General features: G+C 42.8%; 1 pseudogene; it reads left to right on the top strand.

Moving 5' to 3' along the window:
- The first annotated feature begins 15,759 nt into the window (after positions 1-15,759).
- Positions 15,760-27,928, top strand: part of LOC101038466 (uncharacterized) — a 38,050-nt pseudogene continuing 25,881 nt past the window's right edge.

Raw genomic sequence — 27,928 nt, 5'->3', positions numbered from 1 at the left:
TTTTGTCCTTTAACAATAATGGGTGGGTGCATCTCCCCCTGGTAACCCAATGGCATGCACCTGTTAAGTTAATCAAGCATTGTAGTCTGGCCATGGAGGACACAGCTTTTCTCCCTTTAGATCTAATTGGTATCTTAATCTCATCAGCACTGTGCTTGCTCTCATTGGCCAAGCACCCTGGGCCAGCTCAAATGCTAACAGGGCTGAGGTCAGGTCCACCTCATCAGCTATGAAGTCTATAAACCCTGGGAGGATCAGGAAGTCGTTGAAGGTACAGCGCTGGCAAAGAGCTGCTGTGCAGTGAGCCGGTCCTTGGGCATGTGGCGGAGGATCAGGTAGTCCGCCAGGCTGCCACCAGACCCCTCGACCCCATGGCAACACCCGTGCAGCCACCAGCTGGCACCCTGCTGCTCTGATTACCTTTTTAAATATTTCAATCATCTAACAAATAAACTTTCCAGGATACTTGTGTCTTGATTTAATTAGCTATTTCCCTATTTCGAACACTTCTGTTGCTTTCATTTTTTTTTCTTGCAATCATAAAAAATATAGCAAAGTGTACGTTAATTGTAAGCTAACCATATGTACATTTCTCTGCCATTAAAACTATTAGCATTTGAGCTGCTCCAGTGTGCTTGGCTGATGAGATCACAGTGCTGAGACTGAGATACCAATTAGCTCGAAAGGGAGAAAAGCTGTGTCCTCCATGGCCAGACGAAAAGGCTTGATTCACTTAACAGTGCATGCCATTGGGCTGCCAGAGGGAGATGTACCCACCCATTATTGTTAAAGGACAAAACTCAATCATTTTGATTGGTTTTTCTGATGATACGAACTTTATTTTTCTACAAAGAACACTATTTATAATAACATGTGAAAATAGCTGAAGCTTTATTCAGACACTAATCTCACAAGAAATGTTTGTACAAAATGCAGGAAGATGGAAGACCAAGACTTCTCATGACATTTCATCACAGAGCAATGGCAGAATGGAAGACGAAGACTTCTCATGACATTTCATCACAGAGCAGTGGCAGAATGAGCTACAGAATGCAGTGCTTGTTTTAGTTTTTGGGTTTTTTGAAGATGGAGGAGTTTCGCTCCTGTTGCCCAGGCTGGAGTGCAACAGCGCGATCTCCACTCACCAAACCTCCACCTGCCGGGTTCAAGCAATTCTCCTGTCTCAGCCTCCCAAGTAGTTGGGATTACAGGCATGTGCCACCCCACCCGGCTAATTTTTTTTTTTTTAAAGACAGGGTTTCACCATGTTGGCCAGGCTGATCTTGAACTCCTGACCTAAGGTGATCCGCCTGCCTTGGCCTCCCAAAGTGCTGAGATTACAGGCGTGAGCCACCAACCCCAGCCGCACGGCTAATTTTGTAGTTTTAGTTGAGATGGGGTTTCTCCATGTTGGTCAGGCTAGTCTTGAACTCCTGACAGAATGCAGTTTTAGCACTGTATTTCTAGGGTCACAATCCTTCTATTTTCAACTGGAAGATTGTTTTTTTTTTTTCAAGGACTAAAGTCACCAGCATAATAACACATCTTTTAGATCTGCCTTTACCACAGAACTGTTCTTAGGAAACTCATCTATAATCCCACAATTCACAGTTTGAAAGGAGTTACGGGTGCTACTTACCTTCAGAGACTTTAAATTGGTTTGAAATTATATAGTCACTAAAGAGATTGTGATTATCATTTTAAATTTTTTTTTTTTTTTTTTTTTTTTTTTGAGACAGAGTCTCACTCTGTCACCCAGGCTGGAGTGCAGTGACGTGATTGGCTCACTGCAACCTCCACCTCCTGAGTTCTAGTGATTCTCCTGCCTCAGCCTCCCAAGTAGCTGGGATTACAGGTGCATACCACCACACCCAGCTAATTTTTGTATTTTTAGTAGAGGAGGGGTTTTGCCATGTTGGCCAGGCTGGTCTTGAACTCCTGACCTCAAGTGATCCACCCACTTCGGCCTCCCAAAGTGCTGGGATTACAGGCGTGAGCCACCGCACCCGGCCCATTTTAAACTCATTATGCCTCAGTTTCCTCCTCTCTAAAATGGGGATAATAAGGGCACCTACTCGATAGAGATAATTAATATAGGAGTTTAATATAATATGCTTAGTAATCAGTATAAAAAATAGAATAAATAAAATCCATTTGATAGCACATCAGTGACTATAGTCAATAATAAGTTAATTGGACATTTAAAAATAATTAAAAGTATAATTGAATTGTTTGTAACACCAAGGATAAATGCTGGAGGGGATGGTTACCTCATTCTCCATGATGTGATTATTACGCATTGCATGCCTGTATCAAAACATCTCATGAATATTATATACAGTCACTATATACCCTCAAAAATTCAAAATTAAAAAAGAACATGCTCAAAAGGGCCTTTAAACTAGTAGCCATATGTAACTGTTAGCTGTTACTTCTTCAGGCTTTGAACAAGGAACTTATCTTTTCTGTGTACCAGTCTATTTCCAGTGCCAAACTATAGTGCCCAGCAAATAGCAAGTGCTCAGTGAAAATTTGCAAGTGACTTAATAGCAACTGAATGAACACATAGTGGGATTGACTTTGCCTTGCCTTCTTGACCTGTTTATTTTTCATTTCCCGTAAACTTTGTAATTTAGGTATTAGGGGCGGCTGGTTGCTTATGTTCGTAGCTCAAAGCACCAAAAAAAAAAAAAAACTCAGCAGGTCCAAGATGGAGAGCAGCAAGTCTTTCACAGCTTAGACGGTGAAAGTTTATTTCCATGTTAGCTGTTTCCATCCATGAAAATTGGTTAGAACATTATTTTTGGAGTGTTAGTGAAAAGATTGACTGTAAATCCATAATTTTCACAGCTGTGTTCTCTACTTTTTTTTACTCCTACAAATGAAGAATTTTCTTTACTCCTATAAGTGAAAAATGAAAATAATAACAGAAATCTATCTATGTGTGCATAGAAAGTCCTTTGCCTTTGGGAATTCTCCAGCTGTAATTCAGTTAATTTGCTACAGTAGCCGGGCGCGGTGGCTCAAGCCTGTAATCCCAGCACTTTGGGAGGCCGAGGCGGGTGGATCACAAGGTCAAGAGATCGAGACCATCCTGGTCAACATGGTGAAACCCCGCCTCTACTAAAAATACAAAAAATTAGCTGGGTATGGTGGCGCGTGCCTGTAATCCCAGCTACTCAGGAGGCTGAGGCAGGAGAATTGCCTGAACCCAGGAGGCGGAGGTTGCAGTGAGCCAAGATCGCGCCATTGTACTCCAGCCTGGGTAACAAGAGCGAAACTCCATCTCAAAAAAAAAAAAAAAAAAAAAAATTTGCTACAGTAACTTATGATCTCCTTCTCAGAGTTAACTTCCTGATCCTCTTGAATTGCAGATGTATTTGGCAGGTGTGGAAGGGCAGGTCTGTGGTTGGGCTTGCACCTTCCTCGACAGTTCTACTTTTGCCATCTGGGTTCTAAAAAGCCCCGCTGCAAGCTGGTGGTTTAACTTGAGGAATAGCTTCCCAGAGAAATGACATTAGGCATTAGGTTTCATAACCAGACCAAGGAATTCAATTAATCTTACTATCCGTGAAGGGTAATTGGATACAAATAGCACTAGGAAATCCAGCCACCATTTACGACAATTGTTGTAGGGTCCATTCTTAGGCTGTCAATTTAGTGAGCCGGAAACACATCTTTCTTAAAAGTGAAATTAGGGACTACACTTCTCTCCACCTTCCACTTGCTGTTTTTGAAAGTAATGATGCTGGCCAGACGTGGTGGCTCATGCCTGTAATCCCAGCACTTTGGGAGGCCGAAGCAAGTGGATCGCTTGAGGTCAGGAGTTTGAGACTAGCCTGGATAACATGGTGAAACCCCATCTGCACTAAAAACACAAAAAAATTAGCTGGGTGTGGTGGTGCATGTCTGTAATCCCAACTATTGGGAGGCTGAGGCAGGAGAATCACTTGAACCAGGGAGGTGGAGGTTGCAGTAAGCTGAGATGGCGCCACTGCATTCTATTCTGGGTGACAGAGTGAGACTCCATCTCACACACACACACACACACACAAAAAAAAAAAAAAAAAAAAAAAAAGAAGAAGAAAGTGATGATGCTTCCAGTCTTTACCTAAGTAGGAGATGACTCCTCTGGATAGACAAAGGATGAGAATGAAAAGTCAGGGGTAAGCAGGGGGCCCTGGAAAACAAGAAAAGTAAGAACCATCTGCTGGGTAACCTCTGAGCTTAGTCTGCCACTTTTGAAGTTCCCAGGGCTTGAGTTATGGCACACTATGAACTCTGCTGTTACAATTATTTATTTCCAATTACAGCATGATCTTCTTATTGACTCATGAGTTCCTAGAAGATCAATCCTTGATACACCCTTTATCAGCCTGTTTAATCACAATGCCTGTCACATACTAGGGGCTACATAATTGTTGAAAGGAATTCCCTCTGGTTTCTAACCTTTCCTAACCTGTGCAGGAGAATTATATAACTTGATAGGTTCTTCGCTACCTCTCCCGTCACTCAAGGAAGAACTCACTCAGCTTTCTTGACGTATCTTGTGAATTTCCTTCCAAAAAGTGAAATAAAAATAGGGCATCTATTTCTACCCAGACCCTGTAGAGAAAGACAACAGGCCATTTATCTGTTAGGTAGATGTGCTGGCCATGTGTCAGTGTGCTAGCCTGTGTGAACCTTGGTCTCTGTAAGGAGAGGGGTATCCACACCAAGTGATTCCCCTAGTCTGGCTCATTGTACCCTATGCCAGCCAGTCAGGTGACTCTGAGTGGTAGAGATTGGTTGGATTTCCAATGTGCCCTAACAAGAGACTGCGTCCTTCCTGCCTTGGTTTACCTGAGACACTTCTGCATCTTTTCAGTTACTCTTCCAACTCTTATCTCTTTATTTGAGCTACCATGACTGGGACTCAGTTTCTAGAGATTAAAAAACCTTGAGCAAGACAATACAGGTAGGTCTTTAAGAACCACACCTCCCCCCAACTGCCACCCCTGCCACCCTATCTTCTACATTTAAGAGGAAAACCAACCTCCCAGGTCTTTACAGGAACGGAGAAGGAGAGCAGAGTTAGAGATCTGTAGATACATTGATCAAATCAGGTGTCGTGGTGTGTTGGGCCTTGGTTGGAGCAGAGCAAATTATCTAGAAACTCAATGAGGAGGAAAGAGAGCAGGGTAACTACTGATGGGAGAGCATGTATGGCCTGCTTGTTGAGAAGGTGAAAGCAGAATTCATTTATAAGAAGATTCCTGGTATAGGGACCAGATACATTAGGGGATAGCCTTTTGTTTTATTCCTGGTAGACTCACTTGAGAAATAAACATGGAGCACCAGTGGCTTGAACTTAACTATGTCTTCTGTATGTTTTGCTCACTAGAGGTTTAATTGGGATAATTTCTACTTCTAATGTATAAACAAGTCAGCAGTTAGAATAATTTTTAGAAATATCCACACTGTGTTTTATAGGAATAATTTTCCCCTGTCTCACTTTGTGAGATTAGAACCCTCTGGAATTCTACAATATGGGAATATTATGTGTAAAATGTGTAGAAGAATTAAGCTTAATGGTAATATACATCTTGATGTCAATTGTTTGATTAATTTTCTTACTTTAGTGATAGTAACCTGTGAGATGGATTTTGGATTGATGGACTAGGTAGTTGGCTTTCAGAGGGAATGCCAAGAACACCAGTGTAGATTAGTCTTGCTCTGTCTTAACTTTCAATTTAAAAAAAACTTTTAAAATAAACTTTTTATTTTAGAATAAGTATAGGTGTTCAGGATAGCTGTGAAGATAGTACAGACTTTCCATATCCTCCACACCCAGCTTCCTTTATTATTAGCATCTTATATTAATATAGTACATTTGCCATAATTAATGAACCCATGTTAATATTATTAACTAAAGTCAATACTTTCTTTCTTCTTTCTCTTTCCTTTCTTTCTCTCCTTCCTTCCTTTATCCTTCCCTTGTTTTCCCCTCCCTCCCTCCCTCCCTTCCCTCCTTTCTTCCTTCCTCCCTCCCTCCCTCTTCTTTCTTTCTTTGACAGAGTCTCACCTCTGTTGCCCAGGCTGGGGTGCAGTGGTTCCATCATGGTTCACTGTAGCTCTGATCTACCAGGCTTAAGCAATCCTCCCATCTCAGCCTTCTAAGTAGCTGGAACTACAGGTGCGTGCCACTGCATCCTGCTAATTAAAAAAAAATCATTATTATTTGTAGAGATGGGGTTTCCCTATCTTGTCCAGGTTGTCTCAAACTCCTGGGCTTAAGCAATCCTTCAGCTTCAGCCTCCCAAAGTGCTGGAATTACAGGTGTGAACCGTACCCAGCCAATATTTTCCTTAGATTTATTTAGTTTTTACCTTATGTCTTTTTTCTTTTCCAGGATCCCACCTAGGAGACCACAGTGCATTTAGTCACCATGTCTCTTTAGGCTCCTCTTGGCTGTGAGTTCTCAAACTTTATTTTTTATGACCTTGACAGATTTAAGAAGTACTTGGCCGGGCGCGGTGGCTCAAGCCTGTAATCCCAGCACTTTGGGAGGCCGAGGCGGGTGGATCACGAGGTCAAGAGATCGAGACCATCCTGGTCAACATGGTGAAACCCCGCCTCTACTAAAAATACTAAAAATTAGCTGGGCATGGTGGCGTGTGCCTGTAATCCCAGCTACTCAGGAGGCTGAGGTAGGAGAATTGCCTGAACCCAGGAGGCGGAGGTTGCAGTGAGCCGAGATCGCGCCATTGCACTCCAGCCTGGGTAACAAGAGCGAAACTCCGTCTCAAAAAAAAAAAAAAAAAAAAAAAGAAGAAGTACTGGTCAGGTATTTTGTAAAGTGTCCCTCAACTGAAATTTGTCTGTTGTTTTTCTCAGGGTGAGAGTAGAATTATGGGTTTTGGAGAGAAGGCAAGAGAGGGAAAGTGCAATTTTCATCACATCATATCATATTATAGGTATATATTATCAACATCATTTACTACTATTAATGTTAACTGTGATCACCTGGATGAAATGTTAGGTTTTTGCCACTGTAAAGTTATTCTTCTTTCCCCTCCTTGAGACAGAGTCTTACTCTGTCACCCAGGCTGGAGTGCAGTGGCGCTATCACAGCTCACTGCAGCCTCAACTCCCTGCACTCAAGTGATACTCCCACCTCAACCTTCTGAGTAGCTGGGACTACAGGTATGTGCCACCATGCCCAGCTGATTTTTTGACACTTTTGTAGACACAAGGTCTCACTATGTCGTCCAGGTTGATCTCCAACTCCTGGCCTCAAGTGATCTTCCCATCTTGACTTCCAAGAGTGTTGGAATTGCAGGCATGAGCCACTATGCCTGGCCTAAAATTACTCTTTATTTTACTCCTTGTTTTAAAATATTATTCTGGGGAGCCGTGAATGCAAGGACTACCTAGGTTTATTGGAACACTCAAGGATTTCCTCTATGTTTGGAAACTATTCTGGATGTGGTTCTTAAGCCTTGCTAACCATAGAAATCACATTGGAGCTTTAAAAATGCATGTTACTAGCACGCCCCATGGAAGATCCTGATCTATTTGGGCAAGGGAGTCCCTGGGCAAGAAGCTACCTTTAAAAAGGAAAAAATAAAGGTGATTCTAATGGAACAGTCTCTAGACTGCATATATTTTGAAAATATTTCCCTAAACCGTAAAGAGAAATTAAGAAATCCGTAACATCACTTAGAAGTTGCCCTATCCATTTCTGTGATGCTAGAGGAAAGAAAAATTTCATTGCAAGCTGTCCTTTTGGCATCACTCCAGAGCATAACATACAATTAGCATCTAACCCAATCATTTCTCTTCTTTTTTTTTTTTTTTTTGAGACGGAGTTTCGCTCTTGTTACCCAGGCTGGAGTGCAATGGCGCGATCTCGGCTCACTGCAACCTCCGCCTCCTGGGTTCAGGCAATTCTCCTGCCTCAGCCTCCTGAGTAGCTGGAATTACAGGCACGTGCCACCATGCCCAGCTAATTTTTTGTATTTTTAGTAGAGACGGGGTTTCGCCATGTTGACCAGGATGGTCTCGATCTCTTGACCTCGTGATCCACCCGCCTCGGCCTCCAATAGTGCTGGGATTACAGGCTTGAGCCACCGCGCCCGGCCCATTTCTCTTCTTAAAAGCACTTTCCTGTCCCTCTTGGATGGGTAGGACCACTTTCCAATGTGCTGCAACAGCATTTCGTTAAAACCAGCATCTCATATTAACACAATTATTTGTGGGCTTACACAACTAGAATAGATGGAGAAATATATCCTGGGAAGGAAAACATTATTATTAAAGAAAAAACCTCAACTGACTAGCCACATTTTTATCCTGTAGGGTTAGCAGAATTCACATCATGGAAATTTTTATGTTTTCATTTAGAAAAACTACTTACTGAGCCCTTTGGCTGTAAAACAAAAAGGCCTGGACTCATCTAGATTAGAGAAGAAGGAAGGGAAGGAAGGGAGCTAACCGGATCTTCATGATGAACTTAAACAGAGCCCTCCCTGGGGATGGGGAGAATGATCTAAGCTGGAAATGGCTAAGTGGGCTTTCTTTGACCAGGCTCCAGAAGGACTAGGTTTCCGATCCCTGGAACTTAGAGAATCCAGAGCAGAAATAGGCTGAAGGAACATGATGAAAGAATGAGATGCTGGAGAAGAGACAACCAGAGAGAGGGTCCTTGGGGCAGAGAATGGTGGATGAGATTTATTACCAGTGCGCTCTGATTCTGTCTGTTGCAAATCATTGTCTTTTATCCTAGTCCTTCATATGCAATAGCCTTGTGTTAGTGGGTCATGTTTTAAAGCACGAGAACAAGGCAGATTGGACAGACCTGAAGCAGCATAAAGAGATAGAGTCAGATGGCCCAAAATGATGAAAGAGAGGATTGGAGCAGGAGTCGGATCTGGGACTCCTCAAAATTATAGGTGAGTATGCTAGATACCCACATTTATATGCATGCACTTTGAGTTCTTTGATCTGGACTCATTCTTAATGGCAGGGAGACTTAAGGACTCTGGGTTATATTAACAAAGACCCTAAATATTCTTTTTTTTTTTTTTTTCCAGGTGGAGTTTTGCTCTTGTGGTCCAGGCTAGAGTGCAATGGTGCAATCTCGGCTCACTACAACCTCCGTCTCCCGGGTTCAAGTGATTCTCCTGCCTCGGCCTCTTGAATAGGGACTACAGGTGTCTGCCACCATACCTGGCTAACTTTTTGTATTTTTAGTAAAGATGGGGCTTCATCACATTAACCAGAATGGTCTTGATCTCCTGACCTCCTTATCTGCCCACCTCAGCCTCCTAAAATGCTGGGATTACAGGCATGAGCCACCACACCTGGCCCAAAAGATGTATCTTTTTAATTTTCATGTTTATATCCCAGTTTTACCAGCTTATAGACTGGGTTCCTTTGCCTTGAGTTTTTTCTTAGTTTCTTACTTATATTGCAGCAGTCATTCTCTCGATCCTCCTCAACTGTACTGTGCAAAAACTATCACGCCTTGCTCAACATCTTTTGTCTGGGTAAAGAAATATGTTCATGCAAGAGAATTTTGCTGTCAGCAACAGAAAAACACAACTTATATCTACTTTGTGTTTAGACTAGATGAAGTTGAACGAAGTCATAAATAATGAAATACTGCCAGCCTCATAAGCAAGACTTTATTTGAAAATTCAGCACTGCACTGCGCTGACAATAAGAATCACAGACAACTAGAACAACGTAATTGGGGAAAAATGGTAGAAGAGATATCCATTTGTTACCAACGTTTCTATCAACATTCATCTTTCAGATCTGCAAGAAGACAAAAGAATATTTAGGGTCTTTTTGCCAGTTGATATATATATCTGGGAGTTTATTAAGTATTAACTTACATGATCACAAGGTCCCACAATAGACTGTCTGCAAGCTGAGGAGCAAGGAGAGCCAGCCTGAGTCCCAAAACTGAAGAACTTGGAGTCCTATGTTGGCTGGGAGGCTAGGCCATGTCGTATTTTCACGATTTTCTGCCAGTTTTATATTTGCTGGCAGCTGATTAGATTTTTCCCACTGATTAACAGTGGATGTGCCTTCCCCAGCCCACTGACTCAAATGTTAATCTCTTTTGGCAACACCTACACAGACAAACCCAGGATTAATACTTTGTATGCCTCAGTCCGATCAAGTTAACACTCAGTATTAACCATCACACCACTCACATTCCTTGGCTCTCGGCCTCTTCCTTTATCCTCAAAGCCCTTAATGTCTCGTCACTTGATTTCTACTCCAGCTAAGAAAAGTTTTCTGCATTAAGGACCAAGGAGATTACAGTGGACCTTCCTGAATAATCCAAGATAATCTCCCCATCTCAAAGCTCTTAACTTAATCACATCCATGAGGCCCTTAGCACTTTTAAGGTAACATATTAATAGGTTCTTAGGATTAGGACATATCACAGATTGGCTGTAGATTTCATATTCCAATTCATTCATTTTTTTCATCAGCCACTGAGGATATTTTTAATATAAAGTCATGAAAAAGGATGGAGCAGAATTGGAATTGCATGATTCCTTGCTTCCAGGAAAAAAAAAAAAAAAGTTACGTATTAAATAAAGGACTAATTTAAATTGGGCTCCCTGCTCCAACCAATTATTCAAATTGTCTCATTTGATAGCCTCGGGGTACTACTGATATGGAATAATTTGATCCCTGTCTGAAATCTTTTCCTTATTATACTCATTCTTATCTACCTCCGGTTGAAATATACATAATGGTCGTGGCAGGTTTCTTGGCAAAGGAATTTGTCTTGTTTTTTCAACCCATCACTAGAATGTGCCCTTGGAGCTATCAGGTCATGGGAAAGGCTGTTCTGCCCAGACTTAGAAAACCATGACAATTAGCACTCTTAGAAGAGGAAAAGTTGGTTTAGAGGCAGGTTAACAGAGGCTCTCTTTAGAGAAAGAAAGGATCATTCAATAATCTAGTGCAAGACAATCTAACAGACATACTAAACAAGCCACATGCATAATTTATCTCAAAGCCCCATTAAACAAAGTTTAAAAAGCAGATGAAATAAATGTTTATAGTATATCCAAAGTATCATCATTTCAACATGTAATCAGCATAACAAATTCTTGTTAACACACTTTAAGTTATTTTTCTACACACTATGATTTGGGAACTGGTGCATACTTCATACGTACAGCACACCTCAATTCAGCCTCAATTTCACTTGTGCTTCAGCCACGAGTGGGGGCTAGCTTCTACTGCAGTGGTCAGATCCTAGTAGAAGCTTCTTTTACTTAAGGAACATCTTTAAAGAACTCTGTTTATTGAATCCTTCACAGCATTCTCTACTCTTATCCAGATCGATTCTAAAGCTTGACTCCCCTTAGATAAGACAGTAGCCGCTACTGTCCACCTCAACAGCAATGTACTACCTCCTTTTCCCTTGCCAACATCCACTAGAGAAGCAAGAAAAGTTAGCACTCACCTCCCCATTCTTCTTTGCAGCTAAGGGTGGCCATGTGACACGATTGTGGTCAATGAGCGGTCAACAAAATTAGGATCAAGGGTTTCTGGGAGCTGGTGCCTTCCCTTCCTCTGTCTAGGTGCTCTGAATGTGACAACTGGAACTGTAGCAGCCAAAGAATCTCAAAGATGCAAGGGCTAACACCAGGAAATAAATGAACCAACACTAACAGTCACCAACCCCCATATTTCTTTCTATAAAAATCACTGGGCACAGTGGTGCACCTGTAATCTCAGCACTTAGGGAGGCTAAGATGAGAGGATCATTTGAAGCCAGGAGTTCAAGACCAGCTTGAACCAGCAGCACATTGGGATCCTGTTGCTAAAATAAATGAATAAATACATAAATAAAAGTAGCTGGGCATGGTGGTATGCACCGATAGGGTAGGCTACTTGGGAGGATCACCTGAACCCAGGATTTTGAGGCTGCGGTGAGCTATGATAGTGCCACTGTACTCCAGCCTGGGCAACAGAGCAAGACCTTATCTTAAAAATAATAATCATAGGCTGGGCACAGTGGCTTACACCTATAATCCCAGCACTTTGGGAGGCCGAGGCAGGCAGGTCACTTGAGGTCAGGAGTTTGAGACAAACCTTGCCAACATGACGAAACCCTGCCTCTATTAAAAACACAAAAATTAGCTGGTGTGGTGGCGTGCATCTGCAGTCCCAGCTACTCAGGAGGTGGAGACATGAGAGTCACTTGAACCTGGGGGCAGAGGCTGCAGTGAGATGAGATGTGCCACTACACTCCAGCCTCAGTGACACAGCCAGATTCATCTCAAAAATAATAATAATGAAAAGAAGAAAACACCAAAAAAAAAAACCCTTAATTATTTAACTCATTGTTAGCGGATTTCTCTTTGACGTGCATTTTATTTCATTCCTAAGTGACACAAAACTTTCTGGAGCCTGCTCTGAAAAACTACGCCCCTCCTTTGCCCCCTAGCTTCCTGCTATCTCTGACAATGGGGCCCTATAGGGAGACAGGAGAGTAGGAGGAAGGAGAAACGATTCCTCTTTTCCTATTTTGCTCCAATCAGGGTTGCCCTGAAATACCTAGGATGGTTTCTAATTCTTGACTGGATCTGACTGATACATTCCCTGCAGCCTCTTCTCTACATGGCATTTAGAAAGACAGCTTTAGGCCAGGCGCGGTAGCTCATGCCTGTAATCCCAACACTTTGGGAGGCCAAGGCAGGTGGATCACCTGAGGTCAGGTGTTTGAGACCAGCCTGGCCAACAGGGTGAAACCCCGTCTCTACTAAAAATACAATAATTAGCTGAGTATGGTGGTTTGTGCCTGTAGTCCCAGCTACTCAGGGGGCTGAGGCAGAACTGCTTGAGCCCAGAAGGTGGAGGTTGCAGTGAGCCGAGATCACGCCACTGCACTCCAGCCTCGGTGACAGAGACAGACTTTGTCTCAAAAAAAAAAAAGAAAGAAAGAAAGTTTTAAAGCATAAGTCAGTTTATATGTACAGTGGCTTCTGGTATCAATAAAAATGAAACCCAAAGTTTCTGCTACAGTCAACGAGATGTTATTTCTTTGACCTTTTTCTCCTACCTCTGTTCTGACACAGCTGTCAGAGGCATTTGAACTACAGTGACTTCATTGGGAACAGGGGCTGGGTAAAATAAGGATGAGAACTGCTGGGTATAATCCAAAGAAGTAAGGCTTTCTTAGTCACAGAATGAGATAGGAGGTCAGCACATGATACAGGTCACAAAAAACCCACTGATAAAACAGGATGTGGTAAAGAAGTGGGTCAAAACCCACCAAAACCAACGTGGTGATGACAAAGACCTCTGATATTTCTCCCTGCTCATTAGATGCTAATTATAATACATTAGAATGTTAAAAGACACTCCCATCAGTACCATGACAGTTTACAAATGCCGTGGAAAGGTCCAGAAGTTACTCTACATAGTCTAAAAAGGAAAGGAACCCTCAGTTTTGGGAATTCCTCACCCCTTTCCTGAAATCTCATGAATAATCCACCCACTGTTTAGCATCTATCAACAAATAACCATATAAATAGCCAACCAGCATTCCTTGGGGCTGCTTTGCCTATAAAGTAGCCATTCTTTCATGTCTTTACTTGTCTAATACCTCCTTCACTTTTCTCTGTGGACTCACCATTCATTTTCTTGCACAAGATCCAAGAACCCAGAACCCGCTCTTGGGGTCTGAATTGGGACCTCTTTCTGGTAACACAATCACCCAGAGCTCCTTGCTGCTACAAATCAAACCAACCTGACAGGCTCTCGCCCTAGGGCCTCTGCCTGGAATAGTCCTCCTGGATGGATCTTCACCTGGCTCCCGCCCTCCATTGTTTCAGCCCTCTTCTCAAACATCACCTCAACAGCAAGAAGGGCTTCCCTCACCAGCTACATAAAACACAGTCCTCTACCCCTCTCAATCCATTTATTTTGCTCCTTGTTTTTCCCTGGCAATTCCCCACATGATGTTTTGAAACTGCCATTGCAGAATTATGACTGAGAAAATTATTGCACTGAAAGAGAGCCGACCTAATTAACTTTGTTTTTCTTCTAAACTCCAAGCTGTGGTTGTTCACTCACGGATGTAGGCCAAATTAACTTTGGGAGGAACTTAGTTTATAGTTTAACTTTGAAACAAAGATGATAACAGCCCTTTCCAAAAACAATCTCCTTTCCTTCCTGGGGACTAGAGTGCTTTTGCAGCACTCTAGTGTAACAAAATTAGCCAAAAGATTAGAAGTCATGGCTTTAGGAGTCAAGCAGTTTGGCAGTTTGGAGGCTACAAGATTCTGACCCTCCACACATTGTTCCTGGGGATAACAACACTGTTGTAAAACCTAAGACCAGGGCTTGAGATATTTTGCAAACTCTGCATTTGATGGATAAATAAACTGGTTTACCTGATCTTGTGGCTCCTACCGAGGAGCTGACTCAGCGTAAGAGGACAGCTTCAACTCCATATTTCATCTCTAACCCAAGCAATCAGCACTCTCAACTCACTGGCTCCTACTTACCAACTTATCCTTAAAAACTCCAACTCCCAAATTCTTGGGGAGACTGATTTGAGTAATAATAAAACTCCCAAACAGCCAGCTCTGGGTGAAAGGCCCTTTCTTTATTGCAGTCCCTCTGCCTTGATAAACTAGCTCTGTCTAGGAAGCGGGCAAGGTGAACCCACTAGAGAGTTACAGTTTTACATGCTTATTTACCCATTTGTTTTTCATCTCTCCCAACTAGAATAAAACTCCAATTGGTAGGAGCTTTGACTATTTCATTCATTGCCTTATCCACGTTGCCTGGAACAATTTCTGAGACAGGACTCATGGGAAAAGGATCAGTGGGAAGTAGAAAGAGATGGTATCATCTTCAAGTATGATGATTTTAGAGTTGCACCTTGAATATTACTGTGGACATATCCAGTTGACAGCCAGAGACACTTGGGTCTGGAGCTAATGGAAGACATGTAGTCAGTTGAATTAGATTTGATTAAAGCTATAGGTTTAGATGAGGACATCCAGAAATAGTTCATAGCAAGAGAGGAGAGTCACAAAATTGTACAAGATATCATATCAAAAAAGATACTAATAAAATGATAGAGGCAGGGGGCAGAGAAATTCCAGGCAGACAGGGGCGGATCCCTGGCAAAACTCGACTTTTAAGCTGAAAAGCCTAAAACCCACGGCCCAAAGTGAGAACTTCTATCCATTTTCCCTCCTGAATGTTACCTTTTCCTAAACTACCCATGACCTGCCCTACCTCTGATCCTGTGCCTATAAAGACCCCAGACTCAGATGGAGAGAAGAGAAGTGACTGGATGTCGGAGAGAAGCGGCTTGACTTTGGAGGGATGGCTTAATGGCTGACTTCACAGACAAGTCTGGCCAGAGATGGCTGGCCTTAAGGGGAAGATTACCTGTCCACCCCATCTCCTTTCTAGTTCCCCTTCCTGCTGAGAGCCACTTCGATTGTTCAATAAAATCCTCCCCATTCACCATCCTTCAACTTGTTCAAGCAATCTCGTTTTTCCTGAAGCCAGACAAGAGCTTCAGAGCCGTGACTGCAGATAACCAAGAAAGTACTGTCACACTGGCTCTTTGCCCTTAGTGGTGGTGGGCAGCCGCCTCATGTGACGAGGCAAAGGGCCCACTGAACTGTTAACACTAAGCCATCAGTGGATGGCAGAACTGAAGGACACTGTGACATGCCCTCTGGGGCTTTGGGGGTCTCAGGTAGCCCCAGCTAGATGCTGCCATGGGGCCTGCACGGAATTTGCCCCGCCAGTGCCCCAAAGCGGCTGGCCAGGTCTCATACTTGCTCACCTACTGTCTTCACCCCACAAGGGGTTGAGTGTGGCGAGCTGAGTAAGCGGAGTTTGTTCCTGCCAGCACTCAGAAGTGCTCCCTCCAGTTCCTGTACTTGTTCATTTGTATTTTCCCTTCTGCGAGGGGTAGACAGGGGTGTGCTGAGTAAACAAGACACCCCTGTCTTGAGTCCCACAAAGGGGTCAAGAAAATGTCCTGCTTCAATACCAGAGAGGCTATGCAGCGATGTCATACGTGACAATCAGATCAGAGAGAAGCGGTGCCTCGAATGCCCAGGAGGAGAAATTGTCCAGGAGAAGGTGATTCAGTGCCACAGAGAAGACAGGTGAGATCAGGACTAAACTTGCCCTTTTGGTTTGGTAACTAGGGAATGTAAACCAAAAATAAAATTCGAATCCCTTCCAACTGACTGATGGACCACCCCATCTCTGCCAAGGCCATTCCAAAGAATCATGAAAAACCAGTTCAGGCCACGATGGGAAGAAAGGGCTGGACATACCTCATTGTACCCTCCTCCCTGTGGAATTCAGGCATGACTAACCAGCATTAACATTAAAATAGCAATCTTAGGACTGACAAAATAAACTCCTTGTAGCAATAAGATACCAGCATGACAGACAGCAGCCCCTGAAATAAATCAAAGTATTTTACCTGATAACATATTTCTTTGACATATTTTGAAATAGCCCTGCAAATTGTATCTTATGGGGAAAATCTACATTCTATAGAAAATCACCTTCCATTTCCAGGTCTTTTCTGTGATCCAGGAGAGAATTAACTAAGAGTCTGGCACCCTTTAAAGTCTGATAAGAAACATTTACAGTCTGTTCTCTGAAGCCTGCTACCTGGAGGCTTCATCTGCATAATTAGATCCTTGGCTTCCACATCCCCTTATCTTAAACCCAGACACTCCCTTCTGTGATTCCAGTTCTTTAGATACTACCTTTACTCTTTCAACCAATTGCTAATCAAAAATCTTTGAATTCACCTATGACCTGAAACCTCCCTCCTCACCCCTCCAACCCCAAAACATGCACTTAACATATACTGACTGATGTCTTATGTCTCTTTGAAATGTATAAAGCCAAGCTGCAGACCAACTGCCTTGGGCACATATTCTTAGGACTTGGTCCTAACATAAATCTCTTCATATATTTTAACAGAGTTTGATTCTTTTCCTCAACAGGAAGCTTTGTCAATGCTGGTGAGGGCCACTGCGGAATGATGAATTGAGAGTTTTCTGGAAAGCCAGATTACCATGGATTGAAGAGTAAACAAGAGGTGGGAGAGTATGGGCTTATCTTTCACAAAGAACCTCTGAAAGCAGGAAAGAGAGTTCCTAACTGTAAGGCAGATTAGGTCAAAACAAATTTTCTTTTGGGGGGTTTGGTTTTTTTTTTAAGAGGAGAGAGAGATTTGGATATTCCACGCAGCACTGGAAATGAGTGACTGTTGTTGAGGACAGAGGTCAAGGCCGACTTGGAGGCCCTCTGTAGTCGACATGGGCACCATTTCCAGACTCACTATTGCACAAGTCTGGGTTCATAGAGGTGTCTTCGCTGAGTCTCCAGCACTGGTGTGGATGGGAAAAGTCTTTTGAGTAAGTCCTTTTAAGTAAGACATGAATTGAAAGCACCATAGAATCAATGGACCCTCCTGCTGTGCTCTGAAGCAGGCCTAGCCCCTGACTCCCTAGTTGCTGGGTGGAGCCCAGTCCTCTCTCCAATTTTGCAGATTTGCTACTAAAGAATTTGCAAAACCTTATACATTCCTCTTTTTAATGTGTCTCCTACAGGCTGCAAGTCACATCTTGAAAGAAGATCCTTGGAACAGACAGATTGGTACAGCCCAAGGTAAACACACAAGCCAAGTCCTAACGACACCAGTTAGAGCAAATTAAAAATTTGAAACAAGCAAACTTGGTTTTGTTTTAAAATATAATACTTCAAAGAGAAATTTGAGCCTTGGTGACTGTCTTAACTCCTTTTTGTGAATATTGACAATATGCCTTGATTCATAGTATGCTATGGGTACGTGATACGTTCACAAATCTATGGCGATGAAAAACGTCTCTTCATAATGGACTGTGCACTGTTAATCTGAGGCTGGAAGACTTGCGAATGTGGTTAAAATCAGTCTTTGTGGTTGGCCCACATTTTTTTCTTTGGGCTCTAGCAACTGCACTCTGTGTGTGTTGGCGTTAAGAACAGTGTGGATCCATGACCTTACTGGTTTGTCAGCAGTTACATAAGAGATCTCCACTTTCACTGAGAGTAACAATAATAATTTCCTCTGAGGACTTTTCTGGAAAGGAAAACCACCTTTAAGCAAAAAGCAGTGATCTAATTTGGAAGTGATACCTAGCAGAAAGGGTATTCGTTTCCTAGGGCTGCCGTAAAAAATGACCACAAACTGTATGGCTTCACACAACAGAAATGTATTCTTTCTCAATTATAGAGGCTAGAAGTCCAAAATCAAGGTGTTGACAAGGTTGGATCATTCTGGAACCCCGAGGGAGAATCTGTTCCATACCTCTCCCCCAGCTTCTGGTGGTTGCCAGCAATTCTTGGTGCTCTCTGGCTTGCTGATGCGGGACTCCAAATCTCTCCCACCATCACGTGGCATTCTGCCTGCATGCTCTGTGTCCCCGTCTTCACAGGGCCTTCACGTGACAGCAGTCACTGGAACTAGGGTCCATTCTAATCCAGTACGACCTCATCTTAACTTGGTTACATCTGCAAACACCCTATTTCCAAATGAATTCACATACTTGAATTGGGGGTTAGGGCTTCAACATGTTTTTTTGTGGGGACACAACTCAATCAAGAACAGGAGGCTATTGAGAACTAGGTATTTAGAAGAACTCACTACGAATCCACACTTAGCATAGAAGAAGGAACATGGTATGCTGAGTAGTGAAACATAACTTTCATGTATTCAAGCTTTAGTCAAAGCTGAAAACCCTCTGGGGAATTTTTTTTTTTAAATTCCAGAGACTTTGATAGAGGCTGACATTTTTGGTAGTGGAAAGCAGATTGGCCCACTCTGTCTAGCGCATATAGCACTTTCCCTTTTTTTTAAATTGGGTAAGTCTGGCCTGGAAACTAGAAATCTCAGTTGAAAGCCATAAACCATTTAGAAGTAGTTAGAATTATAGTCATTTTCAGTACACCAAACCCTGGAAGAAGAGCATCTCCTTAATCATAATATCCAACTCTCAGACTATCCTTTTATAAACGTTGAGGCTACAAAGGCATTTCTTTTTTTTTTTTTTTTTTTTTTTTTTGAGACGGAGTTTCGCTCTTGTTACCCAGGCTGGAGTGCAATGGCGCGATCTCGGCTCACCGCAACCTCCGCCTCCTGGGTTCAGGCAATTCTCCTGCCTCAGCCTCCCGAGTAGCTGGGATTACAGGCATGTGCCACCACGCCCAGCTAATTTTTTGTATTTTTAGTAGAGACGGGGTTTCACCATGTTGACCAGGATGGTCTCGATCTCTTGACCTCGTGATCCACCTGCCTCGGCCTCCCAAAGTGCTGGGATTACAGGCTTGAGCCACCGCGCCCGGCCTACAAAGGCATTTCTTGATGGATTCCATGGTACCGGGAACTCCTCAGAATCTGCATAGCTTATCCTTAGCCTTTTAAATTTGTGTAACTTACATGACGAACAGTATGTTGAGTATTAAAGTCTATCAAAATAAACCAAACATTTCTTCTTTCCTTACGATTAGAATATCTGTAGTTTGCCTCGCTGAGTTAGGCATTACATTAGGTTTCCTCTGGGTTCATTTCATTTTATAATTTAAAAAATATTATAGTGTATTACTGTCCACCTGTGCCATTATTTTCCTTGAGTTTAAAGACATCACATCAGACATAACTCTTTTTTGAACTGAATTTCTATCACTGTGGGCCTGCATGTTTTGAAGCTGACTAGGACTAAACATCTTCTTCACACCAGCTGTCACAAATAATTCAATCTGCTAAATTCCAATACATTGGCAGGATGGATGAGCAGTCTCGTGAAAGGAGAATTTTAAATCTCAGTTTCTTCCCTCTTATATCAGTGTTCAGAAATTCCAATGAAAACATTTGGGGAAATGGACAAAGTTGGTAATAACGAAATTAAAGAGTGCTTCCCACATACTCATTTTGTGTTGGTCCGCATTTAGGTGGAGGTTAGGACTCAGTTCCTAAGTCTTAAAAGCTTGATGTGTGCAGAGCAATGTACTGAGATTCTGGGTCCCTGCCCTCAGGAATCTTACTGCCTCACCCCACAGGAGGAAACCAATGGTAGTAGTAACAATAAAATACTGGAGACTGTGTTAGTTTCCTTTTGCTGCTGTAACAAAGTACAACAGATTTAGTGGCTTAAAACAACACAAATTATCTTATAGTTCTAGGGGTGAGAAGTCTGATGTGGTCTCACTGGGCTTAAAATTAAGGTATTGGCATGACTGGATTCATTCTGGAGTACTCTATGGCATTATAAATTTTCTTGACTCTTCCAGCTTCTAGAGGTACCACATTATTTCACTCGTGGACCCCGCTCAACTTTAAAACCAGCAATGGTTGGCCAAGTTTTTCTCATGTTGCATCACTCTGACACTGACTTCTTCTGCCTCCCTCTTCCACTTTTAAGGAGTCTTGTGATTATAGGGGCCACTCAAGTAATCCAGGATAATCTCTATATCTTAAATCCAGCTGATTGGCAACTTTAATTTCATCCGTAACCTTAATTCTCCCTTGCTACATAACCTAACATAGTCACAGGTTCTGAGGATTACAATGTGGACATCTTGGGAGGTTGTTCTTCTATCTACCACAGAGGAGAGTAAATATATCCCAGGGGTCAGCTGTGTGCCCTTTTCTGATCAGAAAGGAAGGAGGCTTTGTCCTGAACTGTGCTGCTCATAAGTATATTTTACTGAGTCACTCTGGCACTGGGCGGAGTGAGAGACAATGCAAAATGCCATTAGTGTTACCAAAATGCCAGGGTCCTGCTGCTCACCACACAGAAAGCTGATCACTGAGAGAATGAGTATTACCAGAGAAGAAGGCTTTAATTGGGTGTGGCTGCCAAGCAGATGGGATGTAAGTCTCAAATTGGGGGTTTATATAGCAGGGAAGGAATGTAGCTACATACACTGTGTTAGTTTATTCTCACATTGCTATAAAGAACTACCGAGCCAGGCACGGTGGCTCATGCCTGTAATTCCAGCACTTTGGGAGGCCAAGACAGGTGAATCATTTGAGGTCAGGAGTTTGAGAGTAACCTGGCCAATATGGTAAAACTCCATCTCTACTAAGAATACAAAAACTGGGTTTGGTGGTGGGTGCCTGTAGTCAGTCCCAGCTACTTGGGAGGCTGAGGAAGACTTGCTTGCACCCAGGAGATGGAGGCTACAGTCAGCTGAGATCATGCCACTGCACTCCATCCTGGGCAACAGAGTGAGACTCTGTCTCAAAAAATGAATAAAGAAAGAAATAAAATAAGAACTACCTGAGACAGGGTAATTGATAAAGAAAAGAGGCTTAATTGGGTCCCAGTTCCACAGGCTATGCAGGAAGCATTGTTGGGGAAGCCTCAGGAAACTTACAATTATGGCAGAAGGGCCAAGGGGAAGCAAGCACATCTTCAGATGGTGGCAGGAGAGAGAAGGCAAAGGGGGAGTTGCTACACGCTTTCAAACAACCAGATCTCATGAGAACTCACTCACTATCATGAGAACAGCAAGGGGGAAGTCCACTGCATGATCCAGTCACCTCCCACGCACTCCCTTCCCCAACACTGGGAATTACAATTCAACATGAGATTTGAGTAGGGACACACAGCCAAACCATATCATACAGGAAAACAGGAATTAGAGGGGTGTAAGGAAGAGGAGTTGTCTGCATTACTGATCTGGTGAGTTTCAGTTACTTGATACTATCTGGGAGGACTGATGGTCAGTTTCCTAAGAAAGGTAAGTTTCAAGTTTTAAGACCAGGAGGGTCAATTTCTATGTTTATTCAGAAAGACCACAAACATCAGTTCTACAGGGAAATTAGGCCAGTTTCATTATCTCCTCCATTACCCTCTAAACTTGAGCATGGAATTGTCATCATCTTTTCCAGTAGCTGGGAAAAGCTAAAGATCTTGACTTTAAAAGGCAAATCTAAAGATCTTAAGAAGGGCGTCAAGCAGATGCCCTCCTTAAAAATAATTTTGACTCATTTAGATAATAATGGATGGTGGAATAAAAATTCTTTTAAACGCGTTGAAAGAGAAAGTAGTGTGATAATAGCATCCTCTGTTAATCTGTTAATGCTCTTCTTACACAGATTGACAATACTTTTCTTATGTATAATTTGGTCCATTTTTCTGTAGTAGATCCTCCTTTGAAATTCCAGCCCAGAACACAGCCTGCCCATCACTTACTCAGTTACAGCCAAGCTCCTGACTCCAGAACCTGTTCTCAGCCCTGCTGAGTGGGCAACAAGCTGTATGGTCTCACCTTCTAACTGTGGTAAACGCCTACTCAGTGAAGCCCATTCGATTTTATCTTCTAGGTGCTTGAAATTGAGGCATGAAAACTCTTTATAAAACACAGAGAGTGAACCCTAACATAAACTCTGGACTTCTGTTAATAATAATATATTAATAATTGTTCATCAATTGTAAGAAATTATCTCAGCATATTCATTTTCCTATAAGAAAATACTGTAAATTGGGTAGCTTATAAACAACAGAAATTTATTTCTCACAGTTCTGAAAGACTGGGAAGTCCAAGATCAATGTGCAGGCAGATTCTGTGTCTGGTGAGTGTCTGTTTCCTTGTTCACAGATGATGCATTCTTGTTGTGTGCTCACACGGTAGAAGGTCAAGGGGTCTCTCTCAGGCCCTTTTTATAAGGGCACTAATCCCATTCCTGGGGATCCATCCCTCTGACCTAATCACCTCCCAAAGTTCCCACCTTGTAATACCATCACCTTAGTAGTTAAAATTTCAACATACAAATTTGTAGGAGACACATTCACAGCATAGTAGATATGCACCATATCAATGCAAGATGTTAACAAAAGGGGAAATACATGTAGAAGATCTAGGAACTTGCTGTATTTTCAGCTCGATAGCTCTATAAACCTAAAACGTCTCTAAAATATAAACTCTGTTTATTTAAAAAACAAAAATGCTGTCTAGCCAGTTTCTTTTAGGGTCCAGGTGTGGGGGCCATTTACATTTGGGACTGTGTAGAATAAAGGAAAATTATGTAAAACATGAATTGTGTGAGCTCTGACAGTGGACAGGAGCAGACTCCAATTTCTGAGGCATATAAAACACAGGGTCCTCTGCAGGAAAAGAATATATACAAAACAAAGTAGGATATAAAATACTTACTTGGAAGAGGTTTTGCAAGTGAGGGATCCTGACACTTAAGCTCCATTAACTTTATGACAAATCTGCCTTGGCTTGTGCGTGCTGGAGCAGAGCAAGCAGGGGTTCTGAGGGAGGATGGAATGCCATAAACACACAGAGAGAGGCAGAGCTCAGGGACTCAGAGAGAGGGAGATAAATCATTTGAAGGCCTCCCTTTCTACTTGTTTGTTGCAGGTTTTACTTTCTTGTGAAGCCAAAATTTGCTACCCATGAGTATTACCAAAAACGCACCCTTGTTAGCTTAAAGTAGTGTGTCGGAACCAAATACCCAGCAGGCCCAATATCCCCTGTGAGGAGGGGATGGGCAGCTGGAAGTGGTTCCATTTTGTAAGTGGTAGGACTGAGTCAGAAAGCCAAGCAGGACCCTGCTCAAGAAATGCAGTAGAGTGTGGAATGGCCCAAATAGCGCCTGCTTCTTTGACTGTCAGTCCAACGGTCTCTTCATTCTTTTTGGAGGCGAGTTAACACCTCCCAAGAAAGCCAGTGCCTTACGATCTCATTACTTATTTCCTGCCCGCATGACTGGTTCTGAGGTTCCCTGAAATTCAATTCTGTCTCCGCCGGAGACTGAGAAATAATGAACTGAGAATAAACCAGGGTAGGTGCCATCAGAAGATGACATTTTTGACAGTATGTCCAGAGGCTGCTGTTCATTACAGTTGCTTACTGAGACCCTCTCCTGCCTTCCACTGCAGTGATTTGCAGTGAGGGTATTTTTGTAACATTCCCTCCAGGAAGTTTCCTTTACGCTTTGATGTAACAAAGGAAACAGACAACCTTAATTTAAACTGAATTCAGTTGTGGGCTCCTTAAACCTTAGAGTTAGGATACAATTGGACAATGTGGCAAAAGACATATCACATATCAGAGATTTGTTAGAAAGAATGCACACGGCGAGCGTTGGCCAATTATTCTGGTGTTACCTGGGGTGGCACGTTATTTTATGCTGTGGCGCTATTGCTAGTGATGGCCACTGTGTATTTGCTGTCCAAATCCATGGATATAGTTCAATGCCTTTTTACTATGTACGTCTTGGCAGCTGCTAAGTACAGACATAAGAACAGAATCTCTAAGGGCAGACAGAGAAGCAAGTTATATGACCATTTTTCTGTGTTCTCAGTGTACTGTATATAACAGCAAGGAATACAATTTCACTCTTTTTTTAAGCAATTACAAGATGTCCAGGTCAATGCTGAGAGATTTCCAAGCAGTAGCACAAAAGTTCTGAAAACAGTCTTGGAAAGGAAGAATGATTACTCTCTCCACTGAGGCAGGTGGAGAAGTAGCAGACACTGAATTCAAACCTAGGTCTCCCTGACTGCAGTGATCTGGTGCCCACCCACTATTCAACCTTCCATCATAATACTCACCAAATGCCTTCCCAAATGGGGTCCTCAAGTGCCTGCACCAGGTGTGATCTTTGTATCTATAACATCTAGCTTAATGCTTCTTATTTTTTTTGATACAGGGCCTCACTTTGTTGCTCAGGCTGGAGTGCAGTGGCACCATCAGGAGCTATGGCTCCCTAAAGTCTTGATCTCTTGGATTCAAGCCATCCTCCCCCATCAGCCTCCCGAGTAGCCGGAATGACACGTGTGAGCCACCATGTCTAGCCTCAATGCTTCTTAAACGAATTGAATGAATGAATAAGTTGTAGCCCCAGCTTTGATTGAGTTGCTCAGAATGTCATTAAAAAAGTGGCCATGCTGGGTGCGGTGGCTCACACCTGTAATCCCAGCACTTTGGGAGGCCAAGGCGGGTGGATCACGAGGTCAAGAGATCGAGACCATCCTGATCAACATGGTGAAACCCCATCTCTACTAAAAATACAAAAAATTTGCTGGGCATGGTGGCGCATGCCTGTAATCCCAGCTACTCAGGAGGCCGAGGCAGGAGAATTGCCTGAACCCAGGAGGCGGAGGTTGCGGTGAGCCGAGATCACGCCATTGCACTCCAGCCTGGGTAACAAGAATGAAACTCTGTCTCAAAAAAAAAAAAAAGTGGCCATGTGGATGTTTTGGTGTCCTTCATCCAGGGGGATTTCTTTTCGTGCTGGAGCTTCCCTCTTGAAAGTTGACGGGTCTCAGCACAGTGCCTAAAGTGACTTGTGGGTTGGATCCTCTCAGGCAAAAACCCATCTGTAGGAATCAATGTTTGGCCTATCCAGTAGACAAATTAGTCTGACATCACTGACCCTTTTGAGGAACAGGCTGTTGTCTCCTTGTCAAGAGTGGATCATTTGCTGTTTAGCATTCCTTCTTTGGTACAGAAGGGCTTGGGTTTTGGGGTGAACTTGGTTAATCAACTATTCTGCATGGCATCAATGTTTTTTAATTTTTGAAATAAGTCTCGTGGATTCCTCTCCACTCCTCTTCCATTCAGCACCACCTACACCTTGGTAACTCTGTCTCCTGGCGCTCATTCTCCTTCAGTTTCTCCCCCACATTCCCTTTCTGCTGCCTGATGAATCTCCGGGGGGAAAACTACCTCTCAAGGTTTTCCTGTCAAATGTTCCCTGGTAATGAGAACAGAGCTGAGTTTTTGGGTCGTTGCTATGGAGAAAATGTGTTTTCTCATTGCCCTATTATACCTGAGCATGTTCCCAGTCTGAAATCTGACGGTAACACTGCATTTGCACCCGCTTTTTAGGTCTATTGTATCTCAATTATATAAGCATCAGTATGCTTTTTTTGTTTTATTTTTAACAGTTTTTATGTTCCCCTTTCACCACCCAATATAACAGGTGGCCTCACGTGAGTGGTTGAGGTTGAAGACCATGAACCTACCTTCTCTGCATGGATTCTAATGCCCTTGATGTGGAAAGAAAACACTCAGTTTTAAGATTCATGTGAACAATACAGAAATAACCAATATGTGATGAACATTGGTTCCTTCCATACTGCTCACATCTTTAGGCTATTTCTGTGCTTCTAACTAGTTTTTATTTAACAGCATTGAATGCTCAGCCATTGATAGATTCTAAAGCTTTACCTTTTTTTTTTTTTTTTTTTTTTTTAACAGCTGAATCCTTTCTTTAATGGAAATGGTATGAAAACTCAACAGGAAAAACAAATAAATGAGGTGAGAAAAAGGGGCTCAGAACTCACCACTGCTCTCCTTCCTTGCAGGGATCCCTCAGGTTCATCCACAGAACCTCTTGGGCTGTCAGAGTTCACATCAAAACCCACTCTACGAATTGCCACAAAAATGAGCAGACTATATTGCTTTGGGAGCTTACAGTTAACTGGGGAAAATGTTGTGAATAACACGCAACTCATGGTCAAACAATGTGCTAGTTGCTTGGCCAGACGCGGTGGCTCAAGCCTGTAATCCCAGCACTTTGAGAGGCTGAGGCGGGTGGATCACAAGGTCAAGAGATCGAGACCATCCTGGTCAACATGGTGAAACCCCGTCTCTACTAAAAATACAAAAAATTAGCTGGGCATGGTGGTGTGTGCCTGCAATCCCAGCTACTCAGAAGGCTGAGGCAGAAGAATTGCCTGAACCCAGGAGGCGGAGGTTGCGGTGAGCCGAGATCGCGCCATTGCACTCCAGCCTGGGTAACAAGAGCGAAACCCCGTCTCAAAAAAAAAAAAAAAAAAAAAGCAGTAAGGTAGACCCTGAGTGTTAACACAGTCTGGTAGATAGGACAGTGGGCATTGGAGATCTGGTCAGAATCCTGATTCTTCAGCTCTCTCTTTGAGCAAATGACCTTGAACAAATCGAACTTCTTTGAATCTGCTTCTGATTTGTAAAACGAAAATAATGTGTCCTCTTACTTTTTCCAGATTTGCTGAAAGGATTAGCCATACAATTGAGTGTAAAGTACTTAATCTAGGGCCTGGCTTATTGTCGAAGAGAGTACTGATGAAGATGTTCCTCACGAGAAGAATAGCTCCCACCACTGAGTGCTTTCCACGTGGTAGTCACAGCACCGGACAGAACTAGGAGTCTTGCATCAGTCATCTCAGCATCTTCTCCAAGCCTCTTTATGAGAAATCTTAGAGATCAGGACATTAAAATGCAGGCTTAATATCTTATTCATGTATTTATTCATTCATACAACAAATATTTATCGAGTAGCTCTTAAATGCCAGGCACTCATCTAGTGTTGGGGGACACTACCGAGATCTTTATCCTCACGGATTAGATGTTTATAGATTTCATGTTGCATTCTTCTTTTTTGAGATGGTGTCAGCCAGGCTGGAATGCAGTGGCGTGATCTCGGCTTACTGCAACCGCTGCCTCCTGGGTTCAAGCGATTCTTCTGGCTCAGCCTCCCGAGTAGCTGGGATTACAAACTCCCACCACCATGCCTGGCTAATACTTGTATATTTAGTAGAGACGGGATTTTGCCGTGTTGGCTAGGCTGGTCTTGAACTTCTGACCTCAGACAATCTGCCCGCCTAGGCCTCCCAAAGTGCTGGGATTACAGGTGTGAGCCACCAGGCCCAGTCAGATATTGCATTATAATGGAGTAAACAAACTATAAAATAGGTGTATTTCTTAGATGGTGGTTCAAATAGAAAGAAATCTCTGTGATGACCCTCAGGTTTTAATCTTGATGTTTTTACCTGATATTCAAGGTTGGGCTTTGCTCAAAGAATCATTCCTTATTTACCCACTGAGTTCTGAGGTTTTGGGGATACCCTCTGGGTGGCTGGCAAAA

Source organism: Saimiri boliviensis, chromosome 18 (genome assembly GCF_048565385.1).
Source record: "Saimiri boliviensis isolate mSaiBol1 chromosome 18, mSaiBol1.pri, whole genome shotgun sequence".
NCBI lineage: Eukaryota > Metazoa > Chordata > Mammalia > Primates > Cebidae > Saimiri > Saimiri boliviensis.
This window is presented reverse-complemented; position numbering and strand designations above follow the sequence as displayed.